General features: G+C 39.1%; 1 protein-coding gene and 1 long non-coding RNA gene across 1 annotated transcript; one reads left to right on the plus strand and one right to left on the minus strand.

Annotated features, from left to right (window-relative positions):
- LOC132106083 (gastrula zinc finger protein XlCGF49.1-like) overlaps positions 1–19,642 on the plus strand; it is a 473,864-nt gene that overhangs the window by 359,352 nt on the left and 94,870 nt on the right.
- Positions 13,384–13,885, minus strand: LOC132106188 (uncharacterized). The gene is made up of 3 exons (XR_009424059.1): positions 13,803–13,885; positions 13,571–13,681; positions 13,384–13,463 (listed from the first exon to the last, which is right to left on the minus strand). It is a non-coding gene; the product is annotated as an uncharacterized LOC132106188 (long non-coding RNA).

The raw sequence follows: 19,642 nt of genomic DNA on the forward strand, positions 1-19,642 counted from the left end.
AATGAACACACTACTTTTTGTGGACCAGTTATTTCTGACCAGGAACAAGTTTTTTTTTTTTTTGTCATTTAGAAAAGAAGTAGAAAATAAAAGCTTTCCAAAACAACATACTTGGTTGAACATTAGAGCATGCTAGTGTGATAAACAATGAGATTTCTTTCATATTTTATTTAATTTTGACAAAATCAAATAGTCCTTTCGCACTCAAAAACTGATTAGTGAGGCCTACAAAAAGATTAGTTCTAAAAATAGACACAAAACCAGTCCTAATTGAAAGAAAACAAGATGGAAAAAAGATTGATAATATTTGGTGATAGTATTGCAAAACAGTAGTTTTTTAAGCTAATGGTCATTTTTAATCAGGAACACCAGAAGTGTAACAGGGATTTGATGAAAAAAATAAAAGGAAAAAAAAAGTGAAAAGTGCCAAGTATAGTAACCCATACTTAGTATTGGTGCTCTGCATTTAACACATCCAAGTGCACAAACACAGCAGTGAGAAGTGAACACACCGTGAACACACACCTGGAGCAGTGGGCAGATATAGATCCAGCGCCTGGGGAGCAACTGAGGGTTCAGTGCCTTGCTCAAAGGCACTTCAGCCATCGGTATTGTGGGTGGCAGAGAGCGCTGTTCATTCACTCACGAAAACTCCAGCCAGCACCGAGACTCGAAATTAGTGACCTTCTGGTAACTAGTCAACTCTCTAACCTTTAGGCCACAGCTGCCCCAAAGAGTAAAGATAAAAGGTAGAAAATACCAAATATGTGTTTCAAATAAATGTTACACCATATTGCTGCTGCTGTTGTTCTTTCAATAAATTACAAAAATACAGTACTAACTAAAATATATAATAGTTAAAATATTCATTAATTATAGATTAAACAACAACAATAATAAAAAATCTAAAATTATGGGAACACCGTTAAAATGATTAAATTGTGTTTTAAATTAAAAAATTATGTACAATTATGTATGTTTAATAGTTACAGTTATTAACATTTAGTGTTTACAAATCTGAGCAAGATAATAACTATAAAGTCTATAAAATTAACTTAAAACACTAAAATACAATACAAATAAGGCCAATATGTCTGGTATTTTAAAGCACAAATGCAATAAATTAAGTAATTTAAAATTACAGATTAACAAGAGTAATAATATCTAAAGTTGTGGAGAACACGGGGAAAAACAAACAAGAAAAACATTTTAAATAAAAAAAGGGTTTAATAGTATCAGTTATTATTAACAGTGTTTAAATTGAAGCAAGATAATATAAACAAAGGAAGTCAATAAAATAAAAATAAAAACACTAAAATACAATGCAATACAATAAGATATATTATTTTTGGTATTTTAATGAAAAAATAGATTTAAATAAAATAATTTTAATGTATAGATTAAATAACAAGAACAACAATAATGATAACAATAACAATCTAAAGTGAAAGATAACACAGGAAAAATAAAACAAGACAAAAAAATATTTTTTAAATTCAATTATTATGTACAGAGTATGTGCCCCACTAAAATACAATGCAATGCAATAAAATGTAATTGTGACAATATAAAAACTTCATCATCACGGGAAGAAGGAGGCGGGAACCGGCGGACACTTAATAAAACAACTTAAAACTTTAATAACCAAATAAACACAAAACAGCGCAACAGCCCTTCACGGATGACTGCTGCGCACAAACAAAACCAAACACAAAATAGAGTCCAGGCCTGGTCCTCTCTCGTCCTTCACTGTCGTCGCTCCTCTTTTGTATCCTTCCGATCTCCTCCGTGGGACTCGAGACCGGTGAGTGGAGCAGAATCTGCACAGACGACCAGTAGGATGATCCACTGCGATGCTCCACTGCTGACTTCCGCTTGCTTCTCTCCTCAGCGACTCTCTTCCTTTCTGCCCCTCTCTGCTTAGAGGCCTCCAGTTCCCGCTAAAAAGGAGTCTCTGCAAAGTCTTCAAAAGGCATTCTGGAGTTGGTCAGACCCTCGGCTGAATATGTGTCAAATACTGTCTTGGAGCAGTAGAAGTATTTAACACTACCTTGATAAAATAAATTTATTGAGGAGCCATCACCCACGTATAAAGACTTAGGCTGGCCACAGGCTAAACAGGATCTGGTTTGCCTTATTTTGCCTGCTGCTTCTCTACAATGTCCTTCACCATCATCTCAAGTGCTGCCTGGTCCAGAGGGACAGCCTCAACAACAGCCTTTGCAGGTGGATTGACTGGGGCAGGTGGCAGTACTGTCACTGGGTCACTGATGGTTTCACTGCCTGAGTGAAGATGCTGCCATAACTGCTGTGTCTCCAAGAGTTTTTCTGGGCTGGAGTTGAGAGAAGCATTAGTGTTGTTTTTTTTTAGCAAGATGTTTTATGTACCTGCTTATGTGCTGCTTTGTGGTTGAGTGCAGAAGGCTGTGGGTCAGTGCATACACTCTGTACCATAGCAGCATATTCAGCATCCACCTTTGCAAGGAGATCCTTGCTCCCATGGTGCTTGGCTAGCAAACCATCAATGATATTTTCTCATTGGATCCGTCCATCTGTTATGGTCCAACACAAATACTCGACCACCTGTCTTAATGGGCCCAGTGCGAGCAACACCGTGAGTTCTGAAAGAGATTCACAAAAATACTAAATTAAGTATTTGTTTTTTGTGTGCATAGATGAAACAGACAGATTACACACATTGATCAGGTAATATCATAACCTACATCTAAAAGACAGTCCTCAGATGTTTGTTACTTTACTGTCACAGCACTTTGGAGTGGAAAACTGGTGAAAAATGACAGTCTGTGGGGTAGCCTCTGGTTCTAGAGCAAGAGGGGTCTCAGCAGAAGAGATATCCTTTAAGCATTCCTAAAATTGAGCGAAAGGAGTTTAATATACTAGTGAGAATCATAAAAGTATTTTTGATCAAAGCACTGTTATCAAAAAAGTTTAAAGGCTTACCAGAGGCGAAAATGAGACTGGAACACAAGATGAAGACTCTTCTTGCATCTTCACATCTCCTAGGTATGTCTTCCTGCTTTTGTGTTTGTCAAAGTCAAGAGGCACAGAGGCACAGTTCGACAGCCTGGCTCCACATATTGCAGGCCAAACCTCTCTCCTGTGTCCCCACTGGAGATGTGCAAGGCTGGATATTTGGGTTGCCCTATTACTCTTATAGATGCCCTGTTTAACTCCATTATCAAAACAGGGTCATAACACTCCAGGTAAGACAACTCTAGGCTCTTACTAGAACCAGGAAGTATGATCATATTAGCCCGGTCCTGTCAACACTGCACTGGCTCCCTATCAAACATCGTATAGATTTTAAAATATTGCTTATTACTTATAAAGCCCTGAATGGTTTAGCACCTCAATACTTGAATGAGCTCTTGTTACTTGTTATTATAATCCTCCACATCTGCTGCATCCTCAAAACTCAAGCAATTTGATAATACCTAGAATATCAAAAATCAACTGTGGGCAGCAGATCCTTTTCCTATTTGGCGCCTAAACTCTGGAATAACCTACCTAACATAACATACTAATATGCTTTTAATATCCAAATCCGTTAGGATAAAGGATTTTTAGGCTGCATTAATTAGGTAAACCGGAACCGGGAACACTTCCCATAACACCTGATGTACTTGCTACATCATTAGAAGAATGGCATCTACGCTAATATTTGTCTGTTTCTCTCTTATTCCGAGGTCACCGTGGCCACCAGATCCAGTCTGTATCCAGATCAGAGGGTCACTGCAGTCACCTGGATCCAGTACGTATCCAGACCAGATGGTGGATCAGCACCTAGAAAGGACCTCTACATCACTGAAAGACAGCGGAGACCAGGACAACTAGAGCCCCAGATACAGATCCCCTGTAAAGACTCAGATGACCACCAGGAGAAGACCACAAGAAACAGATGATTCTTCTGCACAATCTGACTTTGCTGCAGCCTGGAATTGAACTGCTGGTTTCGTCTCGTCAGAGGAGAACTGGCCCCCCAACTGAGCCTGGTTTCTCCCAAGGTTTTTTTCTCCATTCTGTCACTGATGGAGTTTCGGTTCCTTGCCGCTGTCGCCTCTGGCTTGCTTAGTTGGGGACTCTTCATCTACAGCGATATCGTTGACTTGATTGTAAATGAATGCACTGACACTTTTTAAACTGAACTGAGATGATGACATCACTGAATTCACTGATGAACTGCCTTTAACTGACATTTTGCATTGACACACTGTTTTCCTAATTAATGTTGTTCCAGTTGCTTTGATCATTTTTTTTTAAAGCCCTATATAAATAAAGGTGACTTGACTTGACTTGACTTGAGTAATTAATGATTGAATTTTCATTCTGGGGTAAACTAACCCTATAAATACACAGAAACAAATTTTTCAATATATATATCCATCCTATTGGCAGATAATTTGCCAAATAAGAATGCAGTTAAAAAAAATTCTCCCATTGAAACAAGATTAAATACTTTTTTTTTCTTAATTTTTATGTAGAAAATGCATCTTGATTTTATAATGTTCAAATCGACTGAAAACAAGAAAAAAAAAATTTGCTAGTAATAAAAATGTGTTTATTTTATATTTTTGATGTGCAGGTATTTATTCATTGTGCATATTTCCATCATGCAGACACAGTCAAAGTGACAAACATGGCGTCTCCTTTTATACAGGATACTGTAGACCAGGAGGCTGCATAAATTAGTAGGGGTCATTTATTTATTTTTGCAATATTCACATGCAGTACCATTTTAAATGGTAGAGTTCTATAAAACATCGATGCAGAGCACATTAGTAAGGCCCACTGCATGCCGACTGATAATAAAAGCAAGTGTGCGTTTGCTCTTACTCTCTTTCTGAGACTTTTTTTTCTGGGCACAAATCTGTCAAAGAGGTGTTTTACTATAGGTCAGTGGTGTAGAAATCAGTTTATTAATCTGATAAATGATGTTCATTTGATAACATCTTGCTGCGAAGTAATCCAATTATTAGAATTTTCTTCATCGCATCTTCTGAAAATGAATCAGATACTGTATTGAATGGAAGGATGCCAGATGGAGGGGTGGTACGAGATATATGCCATAACCACCACCACAGCTGTTTAAAAAACACAAATTATTCAATATTTATTTGGTCGTCTTTATTTCTTACTAATACAAAAGCAACAGTTATTTATTTTTTTACTTCTGATTTTAAAATTCTTCTGCTTGACCATCTCCTCTTCATCTGTCAGTGCTGGTGCAGGTTCTTCTTGCTGTTCCCTAAGGACAAGTCAGTTGTTCATTTCATTACTCTTATTTAAGAAATGTAGGCCTAACAGGTTGGATTAGAGAATATTTCATTGTGTGAAAAGTGTTAGACTATGTAGATAAAGAAAATAGACACTGAATGATATTTAATGTGTTATAGTGTTCCTGTAGCTCAAAAGCTGGGGAACAATAGTCTGTATAAGAAGGGGGGGAAGAGGGGAGAGGGAGGAAGAGAAGCGCGAGAAACTCAGGAAATCGCAGGTTCGAATCCACGCTGTCACATAAAGTTATGCGTGTATTTGTTAAAACTCATGAATCGATTGTTTCGTTTCCAAGTTTGATTTTAAAAGTAATGTATTTGAATTTAATTATTGTTTCGTTTCTAAGATTGATTTTGAAAGTAATGTTTTTGATTTAATGTTCCAAGTTTCTAAGATTGATTTTTATTTTATCCTCATTATCATTATCATTTGTCCAAGTGCATTTATTAAGGCAATCATTTCCTGTGGCAGTAGGGACAAAATAACCTCCTTATTACGGCATTCACACTTTATTGTATCATATTACTTGCAAAGCTGCAACTGTAAACTGAATGTCATTACATTCAATAAAACAAATAAATACAACAATACAAGAAATATATTTATTAACTATATACATATTTAGAAAAATGTAGTAAAAGTACTTAATTCAATATAAAATTAAGTATTTTATGTGCACAGTCTATATAGAATAATTACAAAAAATATATAAATATATACATCAAAATATTCACATTTTGGTATTTTACTTTATACTGCTTCCTTTACACATAAACCTTTCTATAATAATAATAATATAATAGTTTAACTTTATTCCATATGTATTATAGTGTATTCATATACATGCCCACATGTTTATAATAATAATACCAGATAAAAAAAGTGCACAGTATAATTCTTTAACATTAACCCTTTAGAACCTAAAGCTAAAATTGGCCGTTTTCACTCATTTTGTTTTTTTGAGTATAAAATTAGAACATAATGTGGTATCTTCAAGTGTAAGGTGTCATTTTTTTCAGAAAATTATAGGCTTTCAGGAAATTACAGTTATTGTACATTATTTTGTGTAATGAGTTAGTAAATAGAATTTAAATAGACAAAAAAATAAAAAACGGGAAGAAATTGTACTGGTTTTTATTTAGAAAAAATCTGAAAACTCATGATCGAAAGAATCTAATGCCTCAATCTTGAAAAAGGAACTATAATACATATATACAAGTCTTTTTGGGACACTGGATTGCACAGTTTTCACTCAGGAGCCATTTGTTGTACTCCAGTTCTATAGGCGTTTTTGGATCCTTCAATCCAGTCATTTGAATGTGGTGCTCTCTGAAGCCGTTCCTGTCTAACTGCAAGCATAATCCCACATCACATTCCTTGCACTTCCATGGGGTGCTCCTTTTGCATCATATGCAACTCTGTGAAAGGTCTTGAGTATCACTCACAGGAACAGGCAGATGATCGCATCTCTCTCGAGCTGCCATCCAGGGGAACACCTGTGAGCGGAGCTGCTAGCAGCTCCTGAAAGTTTTGCCGTGTCATGAGCTTATCATGGTGGATCGCACACTGCTCTTTGTGTAAAATAAAGCTGTTGGTCACTGCAATGTCCAGGAAGTGCTGGAAAATGGTCACATATGATTGTTTTATGGGGCACCGACTTTGTTCTGAGCATCTTGTTGGAGGTGTCAAGTCCCCCCATGTACTTATTGTACAGCTACAGCAGCGACCACTGCCCCGGCCCCTCTGAGATGGTGTTGTGTTCGATGTAGATGGCCCATTTGCTTCTTCATAGATAACTGGAGTAAGCCACACTGAAAAAAAAAAAAACAGCATGTATTACAAACTCACTATATATGTACATAAAAATACTTTTCATTATGAAGCAATCTATTAGTAAGAGAAAATTTGTACAAATAATATATAAATATATAATAAATAAATTACTATAATAATACAATAAAATAATAAAAATAAAGCCTGCAGTTACTAACATTTGCATACACACAATCACACACACATACATGCACCTACACACACACACAAATATACAGATATAGACATAAATGCATGCACAAAGTCACGCAAGCGCGTACACACACACATTTGCACACACATCATAGACTGTATAAGATACACACACATGCACACATTAGCAGTAGCACACACAAACACACATAAACATATGCACACATGCATGCACTTACACAAACATACATATAACGTTACACATACACGCACACATTCGCATACACACACACGCACCTTTACTTACTTACACACACACAGAGAGAGAGAGATATGTCCATGCACTTACATACACAATTATGTATGCATGCACACGCACTCATACACATAACGCTAACGTTATATAAGTAAATATGAACGCATGCATGCATGCACATACGCACTTACACGTGTGTGCAACGCACATATAAGTGTGTGAAACAGTGTTTTTTCGAACAGAAACACGGAGTCTGACTATTTTATTCATTTCTCATCGATTCATCAGAAAGAAACAAATAAATAAGCTTTACTTACCAATCCACGACTGGATCAAAACCAGTACACCTCCTCAACGTCTGAATACAGACTCCAGGTCCGATGAATCATGTTCAGCCTCTTCCCAGGTGTAATCAGAGATCAAATCAATCGCCTCCTCTTGTGTAAAACCTTTTTTCGCCATGTTTTTGTTCGTTTTTGTTTATATTTCACACTCTCAAACTTTCAAACCTGCTGCGCTCCGTATCTCCCGCTTCAACTCCGCCCTTCCCCCTCTCCCCAAAAGCTGCTGTGATTTGCTGCTGGAAAGCATGCAGTTACCGTATTAAGCTGTATATTGTCTTAAAGCGCAAGCTGTCTTCTATCAGACGCAATCAGATTTTTTTTCATAGTGCAAACGGTTGCTGAGTTATGAAAACATTAATACCGCATGGTAAATTGTGTCGGCGCCGACACGTTCGGTTTTAAAGGGTTAAATATGGCTGGAAGATAAAAAACAGAAGAAAACAAAACAGATCCAACCAAGAGAACAAAATGAATGTATCACACATAAATAAATGAGTTATCTTCTCATCATCTGTAACCACTGCTCCTTCGTAATTGTTTCTTTATTAGGGCAATATATTTTGCCTTTGTACTGGCTATGGCCAGTTTCTTGAGTACGAAATTGGCCACACTTTCTGCACGAATTTGCTTTTACAGTACGATTGTATGACCGTTTGGTTGGAGTGGCTGTGTCATTTGCAGGTGGGTCAGAGGTAATTGCTCTAGGGTTAATGGTGGAAAATGGGGCTGGGCAGGGCACCAGAAACATCTGAGACACAACAGGGGCAGTGGGTGTGTCAGGAACCAATGGGTGTGGTGCTGTCGTCCTGGGACAAATTGTCCTTAAATGGATGGACTTGGCTGAACGCTGAGGGTGTACGGCTGATGGCCAGATTGAAGTTGCTGTGGCAGATGTACAGGTAGCTGAGGGCGCAATCTTTCTAAACTTTGTCTTTGCCTGTCCAGCTGTGTCTGGTGGCATCTGGTAGGTATGCAACTGGTGGCTATATTGTGGAGGCACAACAGGCTGTACTCGTGCTGGAGGCAAAGCATCCAAAGCCACTGGACGTGCCTCTGGAAGGTCCAGCCCTTGCAACAGCAAGGAGACCTCCTGACCCTTTAAACGGTTATTGTGCCACGTCGTAAGAGTCCTCTGATTTACCTCAACTAGCTGAAGGGTTGTGTCACTCATCACCGTTCCATTGCTCAGGATTAACTGCCGAATTCTTCTGTAATCACGAAGAATGAGATCCCATCTAGACAGAGATTCTGTCCGCTGTTTCTTGGGGCTTCGGTGGATGTTACATAACCTTATGAAAATCATTTCAACAAGGCGACAGCAATTAGGCCACTGTGCTGGAGAGCCGCTAGAACCCAAAACACACCTTTTTGTGCTTTCGACACCAGGAGTGAAGACAGCTTTTTTTTTCGGGGACCTAAAACGTCCTGTAAGTAGCCTGTCTTGATGACGAGCAGCATTCACTACCCTGTCTTTATCAAATTTGTCCAGGTTCTGCCACAAACCCACAATGGTCGCAACTTGTTGGTTGGTAAGTGTGAGGCTTGTCTGTGTGCGCAGCTCCACCAGACACTCTGCCAACGCATCCACCCGGTACATTCCAGGAATGCAGTGCTCGTCAACAGCCTGGAAATATATAACTGTTGATTAGGTATTTACATGCTGTTAAGTAAGTTTACTGCTTAATGGTAAATAACTAAATGAGTCACAATTCGTATAGAAAAGGAAATTTTACCATTGCTGAGGGCACTGGTGTATCTAAAGGAGCCTGGACACTGAGCAGTGGTGGAGTCTGGACACTGGGCACTGGTGCAGCTGAAGGAGCCCGGACTCTGAGCAGTGGTGGAGTCTGGACACTGGGCACTAGTGCAGCTACACTGGGCACTGGTGCAGCTGAAGGAGCCCGGACTCTGAGCAGTGGTGGAGTCTGGACACTGGGCACTAGTGCAGTTACACTGGGCACTGGTGCAGGTGAAGGAGCCCGGACTCTGAGCAGTGGTGGAGCCAGGACACTGGGCACTGGTGCAGCTACACTGGGCACTGGTGCAGGTGAAGGAGCCGGACTCTGAGCAGTGGTGGAGCCAGGACACTGGGCACTGGTGCAGGTGAAGGAGCCGGACTCTGAGCAGTGGTGGAGCCAGGACACTGGGCACTGGGGCAGCTACAATGGGCACTGGTGCAGGTGAAGGAGCCCGGACTCTGAGCAGTGGTGGAGTCTGGACACTGGGCACTGGTGCAGCTACACTGGGCACTGGTGCAGGTGAAGGAGCCCGGACTCTGAGCAGTGGTGGAGCCTGGACACTGGGCACTGGTGCAGCTACATTGGGCACTGGTGCAGATGAAGGAGCCCGGACTCTGAGCAGTGGTGGCGCCTGGACACTGGTGCAGCTGAAGGAGCCTGGACACTGGGAACTGGTGCAGCTGGTAGAACTGGTGGACCTGAAAGGACTAAGTCATCTGATGCCACAAGATTTGCCACTGTGGCTTCCTCTCCAAAGAAATCAATGAAACCCTCATCCCTTTCCACTTGCTCCTCCACATCTATCTCCTCCAGCAAATGAGAGGTCCTCTCAGAGGTAGGGCACATGTCCTCCAGGGGCTGACTATTCTGCCTCAACAAGTACTGTACTCCAATGAGCTCCCCTGAGGAAATATTTGTAACAGGAAACGTTTTTAATGGAAATTATGCAGAAAGGTTTATTCATAAATGCAGTAAATATTTTATTGTCCACTTCCGTATGAACAATATATATCTAATTCAGAGGGTATCATAAAAAGACAGGATTACTCTATATTTTATTTTCTGCCCTGAAACCTAGAACACAGAATAATGTACAAATATTCTGGTAGTATATTTTTTCTCTGATATGTCAAAATTACATTATTATTGTCCAAAAGCAATTGTAATTTTAACAAAAACATGCTACATCATGAGCTGCATTTATCAAAATATTCTTACCTGTGTATACTGCAGGTCGAGTGAAGCTTGGGACCAATTTCCTGCCATACAACTTATTGTAGTTCTCATTGACAGAGTAAACCAGCTCCCCTGTGTAAGAGCGCAGAGTTGAACCTTCATCTGCAACAGCAGCTTCAGCCCGGTCCTGATTCCAGCGTAATAAACCTTCCAGGAGATAAATCTGGAAGTTCAGGCTGTTTGCGCTGTTCCCTAGAAAAAGAAATAGAAAGCCAAATATTGCTTTGAGAAAATGCAAAACAGAAAATTTAATCTGCAAATATCTTGATAAACAGGAATTAGTGGCAAAATGTGGTATATTCTGACATGACAAACCTGAAATAAAGCTGCTTAGGTGGCAGTAAAATGATTCCAGGGATGTGGAGCCTCTGGCACAACGATAGGTTTTTAGAACCACCCCACCCTTGTTAGTAGTTCCAGTTTCAGTATAGAGCGGCACATTTGGAGGATCTTGGATACAGGTGACATGCCGCCTCTGGACATTCCAGATGTGCTGCATTCTCACACTGTCAAGTAGTGGAACACCAAGAGCATCATTCCCCTTGCCACCCATGAGCTCTCTGATGAGCATATCAAGGCGGATAGTGGTTTCTTCGCCTCGTGTTCTCCTCCTGCAGTGCTGGAGCAGCTCAGCTTTAGTTAAATGATGGTCCAGTTCTGCCTCCGTCAGTGTAGGCCAGCCCTGTTGGATGAGTTGCTCCCTTTTGGCCCGTCTCTGCAGAGTGAGATCCCCTGCATCCCACTCAAAAATACAGGATGACAGCCTAGCCATAAAAGTAGGGTACAACTGGTGGGCGTCAGTGGTGCACCCTACTGCAAGACGTCGCATAAAATGCCAAATGTCTAGGCGGACGAATGACATCGGGCCAGCCGCTGAACGCCTCTTCAATTTAGTCTCTCCCACTTTCTTGCAACAATCACAGTCCACATAAATGACAGTGGGAGGATCAACACCAGCACTCCGGTATCGCTCCATGAGCCCTGCAGCCATGAGGTCTAACCCAGCCCCTTCATTTGCAGTCAGGACACTCATCAGCACCTGACCTATCTCATTGCCCACTGAGGTAAGCCACTGTGCTGTGCCTTTCGCAGGCCCGCTCAACTTCTTAGTGATCTGAAAGAAACAATAAGCATAGCAAATAATACAACAGGCATCCAAATCAGTTACACTGAAAAAAATAAAGCTCTCTTGGTCTAAAAATACATTATAGATAAGGGTACAGTCAATTAAGCAGCTTATCTGACCTTCTTAGTTGAATCCATTTTTAAAATTGATCCATACGTGGATGTTATGCTGGCCTTTATGTGATCGAGCCTGTTGAGAATGTCCTGACTGTATACAGTGAGGAGCCATTTGTAGCTGGGTACTGAAGCAAGTGGTGGTGGCTCCTGGAAGTGCAGCGGATGCAGGCCACGATTATCAAAAAAGGCCACACATTCTGATGTGTACCGAAGCGCACGTTTCAACCACTCCTCACTGTGGTTCTCTCTCAGCTGGCCGATGATCCTCACTGGGCCATTCCCCATGCCCCTCTCGTGCAGCAAGCGAAGAACCCGAATGTCACAGGCATACCTTGGAAAAAACTATTCATTTAAGTATCTTATTGTAAGGTATCTAATTATTGTAGGAAATATTTATCAAAAAAGGTAGCACATAAGTGAAAATGACTGCAAAATAATTACTTGCGTGTGAGGATGACCCTGAATTCAGATCGATGGGCCAGGTCCAACTGCTGCAGCACAGCATGACTCCAGGACAGGTAGCTGGTTCTACACCTGGTGCAGATCAGGGTCTCTGTCACCAGGTTGTAGTATCTGTCAATGTCTAACACCTGTCGTACCCTCCTGTGCAGTCCACCACCACACAACTGTTGCATGGCACAGGCAGGGTTAGTACACTGGAGCCGCACCTTCCACAGCTTATATGGCATCCAGAGCAAGAGACGCTGTGAAAAAAACCTATCAGGTGTTGGAGCTTGGTGGTACAACAGGGCTGGTGGTGGGGGGTGATACCACAACTTTTTTTTTTTACGCAGCTCCAGCTTTCCCTTTGCACCAACCCTAAAAAGTGCTTCCGACACTGGTCTTGCTGTGGCATTGTCTGTGGCCACAGAAGGGGGAGATCTTCTAGCTGAGATGAGACCTGCTGATATTATCAAAAACACTGGTTTAAATAAAAGCTAAGAGAGCATTAAATGATGAAGACATCTATATATTTTGAATGAGATCTTACTGGGCTCCTCACAACAGTATTCTCAGAAACAGTTGATGGCGTTGCTCTTTCTTTGATGCGTTGTGAACTCTGAGGTGGAGGAAAGAAGAAGGAAGAGGAGGACTGGATGACAGGCTGATGAGGTTTGGGGGATGGAGAAGGATGAGGATCAGAGGGTGGACATGAAACTGCAGCTGAACTGGAGTGCTCTAACATCTGTGGAGTCAAACATTATGATTAATCTATTAAGGGGATTGCCATGTTTTTAATAAATTAAAATTACATGGTGATAAATTCATGATGTCATTATAAAAGCCTTGATGTCTTTTAATATTAATTTGAGAGGTTTTCCTCTGGGTGCTCAAATTAGGTTTTGCTGCTGCCACATGTGAGCCTCCAAACCTTGACTTTTCAAACTGAAAAGATTTGTCATGGTTAGTGATAACAAAACCCTAACACTATAGTTAAAGGTTGAGATGTTTCAATATATGCAGTGATGCATGTAATAGTGTGGTCTGCTTACCATTGACAATGTTAGTTTAGCTCTCTTTGCAGGACATGACACATCACTGACAGAGGGTGTGCTTTGGGCCGGGGTGCTCTGTGATGCTTCCACTGTGACTGGTGGATGAACCTTTGACACATGCATAAAGTACAAAACAGTCTTCCTAGTGTGATTTTAGATATAAAGAAATATTGATGTGGCAAACACATCTATCTATTTATGCAACTTGAACCAGGCTAATTGAAGTTACCTTGTGAAATCCACAAATACATGTCTGAGCTTCCTTCAGAAGAGTGGTCTGTCCCCTCATTTGCAGAGGGAACTTTTCTATCTATGAACATGAATTATACCTCTGACACTGGATCTCAAAACAGCCATAAGTCATCATAATTATATCAATATAACATTATATTTACATGGTAAGTAATTACTTATCCATACACATAAATAAAAATACCACAATGTATTATCAAAAAAGTTTGTTAGTTTGCCCATGAATCTAGCTGCATAACTTTCTGATACAACTCATGCCATCTTTTTTGTCGAGGAGAAGGTCTATTCCCCTGCGTAGATAGAAAACTCTCCAGACGCACAAGCCATTCAGCATTACTCATGCCTTTGTGAGACTTAGCTGAAGCCATGTCGTTGCCTGAAACACTACATAACACGTTACACTAACTGCCATTGTAGCCTGGAAACACAGCATTTACCCCCCTGTTGTGTTCATTTCATGATAGGTAGTTTTGTGTTCCTGGTCCAAAACGACCACCATATTATAGCAGATTATAAATTCATTATAATACATATATTATCTTACATATAACATGTTGTGATTTATTTATTTATCATTTAATGCCATGTCAGCAGCAGGGGCTATATTCATGCCAAGAGGAAACATTTCAATTGCACAATTCAGTCATATGTATCATGTCAAAACAATTATATATATATATATATATATATATATATATATATATATATATATATATATATATATATATATATATATATATATATATATATATATATTTATGTATGTATGTATGTATGTACAAATATACAACAAATACATATAAAAAAATTATAACAAGAACAAAAGTATAAGAACAATTTATATATAGAGTCTTAACATGTTGTGATAGATCTTTCTATTATGGCTGTATGTCTCAATGACCTAGGCTCATACAACTCGTTTTTGAGTATAAATAAATAAATAAATAAATATAGAGCATTATGGATTAATTTGACTAAAACAAATACTCAGATTAAACATATTGTGCTCTTTCAACTGTGTCCATGTGATAAGGGCATGAACCTGAATGTATAAACTTATCCATTCACTTCTTTTGACTGGTCATAACATATGTATAAACATATAACATATGTGTAAAAGTTAAACAAAACACCAACATTATCCAAATTTATTTTGTGTGTTGAAATGCCGCATGTGGACAAAGTTATGGAACCTTATGACAATGATTAAATAAGAAAAAGCATTTTTTTTTTCAGAGAGAAAACTTGTAATTCAGTTAAATTCGACATATTTACAGTAAGCTCTGCCGTAATAGTATTTACACATCAGTGACAGTTGACGTTACGTAGTCTATCAAGCGGTAATCATAGGCTAATTTACATGGCCAATCTTGCTATTCGTAAGGTACAAAAATCCTAAACCATTTCATTATCAAGATATAAATAACATACATGAGCGGAATGTAAATAACTTAACGTTACCTGAGCGGAGATTATATGCAATTGGCGGAAAGATGACAAAAATTGACTGTGTGCGGTGATTGGTTTGCCATTTAATTGGACGAGCAAAAATAGAAATCGCAACGTGATTGGTTTTTTAAAAGGTGGAAGACGTGCGTGATTGGTGTATGAGAAATGAACCTTGCCATTTCATTGGACGCGGAAAAATAGAGATCGCAATGTGATTGGTTTCTAAAAGATAGAAGTCGAAACGTGATTGGGTTTTAAAAGATAGAAGTCATAACGTGATTGGTTTTCAAAAGATAGAAGTCATAACTTGATTGGTTTATAAAAGATAGAAGTCGTAACGTGATTGGTTTTTAAAAGATAGAAGTCGGCATACTATTGGATTAATTTTACAGACTTGTGGTTGTCAGGTACTGCCATTGGTAGAGCACAAGGTTGGGGTTTCGATTCCCCGGGAAGACATGATAGGTAAAAATTGATAGCCTGAATGCACTGTAAGTCGCTTTGGATAAAAGCGTCTGCTAAATGCATAAATTTAATTAAATTTAAATTTAATTTAATTTAATGTCAAATGTTTGTAAAGTCATGTAGCCTACACCCACAAACATTTTATGCTTAAATGTTTTTTTTTTTTTTGTGGGATACCATTAAAATGAATATTAGTTCAGTAATTTCCAGTTTTCACCTCTGATTTAAAACAGTCAGAAGGAATTAAAGTTATTTATTGACTCAGAAGTATGCAGACATCTTTTTGTCAGTGCTGTAACCAGGTGTTACTAGGTGAATCATAATTTCACACCTCCATTGATTATGACTTCTCATAGTCGTGGTACACGCGCTAAACTCAGAGGCAAACTACTAAGAGTCGACTGAACTAACTCAGTTCAGCTGTTCTAAACCAAAAACTCAGTTTCTAATCTCAGAGTAAGTCAAAGCAGAGTTTGAGTTTAAACTCAGAGTTGGTCGAACCTCCTTATTGAAATGGGCCCAAGAACATGCATGTAACACTTGCTTATTAGATTAATCTTGTTATTTTATTTGTTTTTGTGGAATTTGCTTAGAATCACTGAAATGGGAAGACAGATCTGGGGCCTGTACCATAATGGTGGCTGAACAAACTCTGGGTTACAGGATTAGTTTTGAGTTGACAAAACCAAACCAGTTCAATCCAACTTTGTTGGTACCATGAAGCTGATCATCAACTTTCTCTGTCAACTCAGGCTTGATCCTGAGTTAATGGACCACATACACATAAAAGAGTGACATCAGTAATGAACAGCCAATCACATACCTTGAAACTGTGATTCAAGAATTTAAACACATTTACATTTATCTAACCATGAAGTAAAATTCAAAAAGTCAAAGTCTGCTTTATTGTCAATAAAGCAGCAAATACAGCACATTCATACAGAGAATTTAAATTGTAATACTATCAGACCCTTGGTGCATACAGTATTGGAGCAAACTCAACTGAAACTTAACTGGCTAGCCAGCTAAACCAGCTTCACAGGCCCCTGGTCACCTCATTTACCTTCTCAAAATACTGCCATTGAAAAAAATCAAGACAAACTGGTAAATTTAGCTCAAAGGGAATTAATAATTTATCATTATTAATAAATATGTATTAACTAAGTAATTTATAATACATGTATTTTAATCAATTTAAAATATTTATAGTAAATGCTTGTAACATACTGGATGTTTTGGTAGATGTATAATTTAAAAGCATCTGCCCTGGTATTTTGTAAGGACTATTGTGTTGAATGAAATGGACCACATGCCGTGGAAGATGCAGACAGTATTTCAATCACAGATGTAGAGTTACCACAAAATCTCACTGCAAAGGAATTGGCAGGTTTTCCAAACCGGGAAATGCCACTAAATGAGACAATCGTTGCCTATTTGAGCGCAGTAGCCCAACTGTCAAAGATTTTTAGACATTGAACATGCAAGGAAACCACAAACAGCTTTTCCTTCGGCAAATGCCTGAACTACAAAATTTCCTAAGAACATGCATGAAAAAAAAGCGTGATAATGAAGTGAGAAACAATGCATTTATTTGATCTAAAGTACAGCAAAAGCAATTGTGAAATATTTTTGCTATTTAAAATAACTGTTTTCTATTTGAATTTATTGTAAAATGTAATTCTACTCCGCTGTTTTCAACATTATCATAAGTGTTTTTTAGCAGCAAATCAGAATATCAGAATTATTTCTGAAGGATCGTGTGACTGGAGTACTGATGCTAAAAATTCTGCTTTAAAATCTCAATAAATTACATTTTGAAATATATTCAAAATGCAGGCCTGGTGAACAGAATAGACTTCTAAAAAAAAAAAAAAAAAAAAAGAACTAGTTTACTGTTCAAAAACTTATTTTCTCTAATGTCTAGCTTTTAATTGCCATAGAAATATGTAACTGCTGGACAACAACAAATAATAATGATTTATTTATATACTAAAAACACGTTTTTTCATCACATAATAATAAGGCAGAATAGATTCTATACTGTAATAAATACAATTAGCACTGCATTGTTCGTATACTTTATTTATCACCTGCTGGAGATGACTCGAAAAAACATATATTGTCGCAATGGTATGTTTAATGTGTTCATGTTTCCAAAAGTGTATGTTTTTCTGTCTAAACAACTGTTTTCATACAGCAATAACTGGATGCGGTTGCCCATATTAGGAATTTCCTGGTACGACTTTCTGCGCGAGAGCGCCCTCCGTCTTCGAGTATGAATGATACACACACTTCATGAGTGTGCATAGCGCTCCTTGATGTTCATCTCACCTTCTGGGTCCGAATAAAATATCATGTCATGTGCAGACTATCCTGCAACTGATTTAGTGTAAAAATAATTAATTCAAGTTATTTGTTTTGTTTAAAAATCCTATAAATGTATGAGGTGGCAAGAGGGGCCTTTTACCCCACACGGGGTAAAAGGTCCACACAGCCCCATAGATAATACCGTTTAGTTCGCCCAAAAATGACCTTTATGTTGTTCCAAACCCGTAAGACTTCTCCACCCTTCCTCCAGACTCTAGGACCTCGGTTTCCAAATTAAATACAAAACCTCTCATCTGAAAAGAGGACTTTGGACCACTGGGCAACAATCCAGGGGCCTGTTTCACAAAGGAGGCTAAGTGAAAACTCTGAGTATGTTAACCCTGAAATGAGGGAAACTCTAGGTTTTCTGTTTCAGAATGGGAGGTTTATCAAACCCGAGAAAGCTGGGTAAGTCAAGCCCGTTACTGAAAGAGAGCTAACTTATACTTTACCATGGTAACTTACTCTATGAACCTAACCTGGTCAAGAGCAGGTTTTCTCCAGTAAACCCAAAGTTTCTTTCACTCTCCTGCCCTTTTTAAACACTTAAAGGGTTAGTTCACCCAGATAGCAAATTTATGTAATTATTAACTTACCCTCATGTTGTTTCTCGTAAGACCTCCGTTTATCTTTGGAACAGAGTTTAAGATATTTTAGATTTAGTCCGAGAGCTCTCAGTCCCTCCATTGAAGCTGTGTGTATGGTATACTGTCCATGTCCAGAAAGGTAAGAAAATCATCATCAAAGTAGTCCATGTGACATCAGAGGGTCAGTTAGAATTTTTTGAAGCATCGAAAATACATTTTGGTCCAAAAATAGCAAAAACGACGACTTTATTCAGCATTGTCTTCTCTTCCGTGTCTGATGTGAGAGAGAGTTCAAAATAAAGCAGTCTGGATATCCGGTTCGCGAATGAATCATTCAGTTCACCAAATCGAACTGAATCGTTTTAAACGGTTCGCATCTCTAATACACATTAATCTACAAATGACTTAAGCTGTTAACTTTTTTAATGTGGCTGACACTCCCTCTGAGTTCAAACAAACCAATATCCTGGAGTAATTCATGTACTCAAACAGTACACTGACTGAACTGCTGTGAAGAGAGAACGTACTCGGTTACTAACGTAACCTCGGTTCTCTCTAGAAGAGGGAACGAGTACTGCGTCCTAGCTAAGACGCTACGGGAAAAGTCTCTTTTCACGAAATACTGAAGCAAAAAATTATCCTTATTTTTGAATTTTTGTAAAGCGCATTTGCAGCAGTACACAGCCATAGGCGAGACGGCTCGCTCGCTCATTGGCTGCTCTGCGGCAAGTGCACAGCCTATCGAGCGCAGGCTGATGCAATATCAGACAAATAAGGGCGCTTCGCGCCCTTCACGCCACTTCCCGCCGAAATGGGTGTGGCCCAACCCTCTTCTAGAGAGAACCAAGGTTACGTTAGTAACCGAGTACGTTCTCTTACGAGAGTTCTCTCGTACTGCGTCTTAGCTAAGACGCTACGGGACCCCATGTAAAACGCCGTGCGCGCAGGG

The sequence above is a fragment of the Carassius carassius genome, chromosome 26 (assembly GCF_963082965.1).
Source record: "Carassius carassius chromosome 26, fCarCar2.1, whole genome shotgun sequence".
NCBI lineage: Eukaryota > Metazoa > Chordata > Actinopteri > Cypriniformes > Cyprinidae > Carassius > Carassius carassius.